At 34.4% G+C, this 2,343-nt stretch overlaps 1 protein-coding gene across 1 annotated transcript in view; it reads left to right on the top strand.

Moving 5' to 3' along the window:
* Positions 1–955: 955 nt before the first annotated feature.
* The window catches only part of LOC102680902 (solute carrier organic anion transporter family member 1A5-like), a 9,208-nt gene continuing 7,820 nt past the window's right edge, over positions 956–2,343 (top strand). Inside the window, exon 1 of the mRNA XM_006616810.2 lies at positions 956–1,279. The gene's annotated coding sequence lies outside the window, so the exon portion shown is untranslated. The remainder of the gene's footprint in view (positions 1,280–2,343) is intronic.

Here is a 2,343-nt window from a genome sequence, read left to right as displayed (position 1 = left end):
TTTTTAATTTTTTTTTTTTTTTTTTTTTTTAGAATTTTCTCGGTTGGAATCTTTTGAAAATTTTTTTTTTTAATGTTCTGGAAAGTTGGAAGAATAGCGTAAGAAATTTGTGGATATACGATATTGATATTGTATATCCAGGAATATCCGTAGCATTGATATGGAGTAGATAATATACGATATATATCGAAGAGAAAAAAGTTTATGTTTATAAGTGAAATTAATGAAGCAACGAATGCGCGAGTACAATCGATAAAGTGGAAATTTATCCGGGAGTTTAGCACCGTGGTGGGAAAATTCATTCCCGGGTTCATGGAATTTTGGTCTTTTTCCTCTGGCTATCTGGTTCCACTCAAATAATAATAATGTAGCTTAATTACACGAGGACAAGTCGATATGTTGGCGATACAAATATTTAGAGGGTGGACGAAGAGTGACCGGTGGAACCGATGTTATTAGTAAATTAACCGACATCAAAGAAAATGGTAGCCAGTGGTCACTTACTCTGCTAATGGAAAGCGTGCATCCTCCTACGTGAGATATCTATAGATGTACTTACGTATACGCGCGTATAAATACATTTCTATATTTCAGTTATGTCATACTTGCGATCGTTATGAACGTGGAATATTACCGTGGCTCCTCGAAGGGACCGTTCAGAATACCAATCACTCGTTACTAGTAATACGTGTATAATGTATATTTATCCCATCTATCGAATTCGTTCGTCTGTAAAATTAAATCTTTTTATTTTCTTTTCAACTTAAATAATATTATTCGATTAAAGAAAAAAAAAGTAATATTCTCAAAGATGTTTTTTCAATATCTTTCAATATTTCGATATGCTTGATTTCGTTAGAGAAATATATACGTTTTTTCGTATCGTAATGTCACTAGGCTCGACATAACCTCTCCTTCGTGTCGTAGTTATTTTTTCTCTCTTTCTTTTTCTCTCTCTCTCTTCGCGTCGTGGTCACTTTCTTCGTGTTAGATGTAATAATAAATATAACTGGATATATATTGGTTCACTAGTTTTCTGCAAAACTCGAAGGTTATGAAATCGAACGAATATGTAAACACCGTCCAAGGTATCGTATTATGAATGAAGCAATTAGTATTGAGACAGTTTTCACTGAAGTAAGATGTGTTTATCGTGCTAGTGGTTATTATGAAACGTCGTGCAATATCCATTCTTCGAACTCGTTCGACGATCCACGATAAGAAGTATTCACACCTTTATCGAATCGAGAGGTGGTCAGTTCGAGCAATTTCTTTGAAGGTAAGGAAACATAAAAACGATACGTAACAAACTGTGACATGAAAACAAGATCGTATCGGGAATCGTGTGTTTACGTGCGTGGATTTTTTTTTTTCAGATTTTCGTGTTCTGAATTCATCCGTAATATGTTGATTATGAATGTATTCATTTGTAATCATCAATTTTCTTAAAGAATATCTTCGCTTGCGTTTATTATATTTTTAGCAATCGGAACAATTCCATACAATCGTACATATTCTTTAACAAATCTCTGTTGATATACTCAAATATGGCGGAAAATAATTATCGAATAGATTTTTCCTATAAATCATAAAAATAATTAGCACATTTTTACAATATCGTATTGATCAAAATTACCACGTTCCGATCTGATTCGATTCCATTCGTTTCGAAATTCGATATTTATTTACGGTTAAGAAAAAATTTTTTCTATATACTTTTAAACTAAAATATAATTATCAAAATTAAATCTCATCCAACATAATTCGATTTCACGTTTCAAAATTCGATCGATTCGTAAAAAAAAATTTTCTTATTATTTTCGAAATTTCTCTTTTTCGTTCACAGTTTAATTTCCAATTCCATATATTTCAAAATTCTGATTTATTAAGAAAAGAATTTATACTTATCAAAAATTATATTCTCCATTAAATCTGATCGTTTCACTCCAACCTAATCCAATTCCAATTTCATTTCAAAATTCCGACCGATTCATTTATCATCTGAGAGGAGTGCGGCTGATTGGGCTAAGAAGAAAAAGATTCCCCCCTACGTCCCTCTCCTTTCCGATTTTCCCCGTGTCTCCACCATTCCTCTCCACCACGGGTCTTAAGGGTGATTTCTTTTCGTTTCTGGCTCCGCCGGACTAAATTTCGCGCGTTAAGCCCTCGGTGTAATCCTGCCCTTAATATTCAAAAACGTGATCGCCCTGCCAAGCGTCCCGTACCAAGGAACAACCCCACCCAAGCGTCGAGGTGCGCTCGACCAACCGAACCTGGCGAACGGAGGGAAGCTTTTCATATGCTAATTGGCATTCGTCATTTTCTTATGGCGCTGACTTAAGT

Source organism: Apis dorsata, unplaced genomic scaffold (genome assembly GCF_000469605.1).
Source record: "Apis dorsata unplaced genomic scaffold, Apis dorsata 1.3 scaffold_270, whole genome shotgun sequence".
In the NCBI taxonomy this organism is placed as follows: domain Eukaryota; kingdom Metazoa; phylum Arthropoda; class Insecta; order Hymenoptera; family Apidae; genus Apis; species Apis dorsata.
The sequence above is the reverse complement of the archived record's forward strand: the minus strand, read 5'-3'. Positions and strand labels throughout refer to the sequence as shown.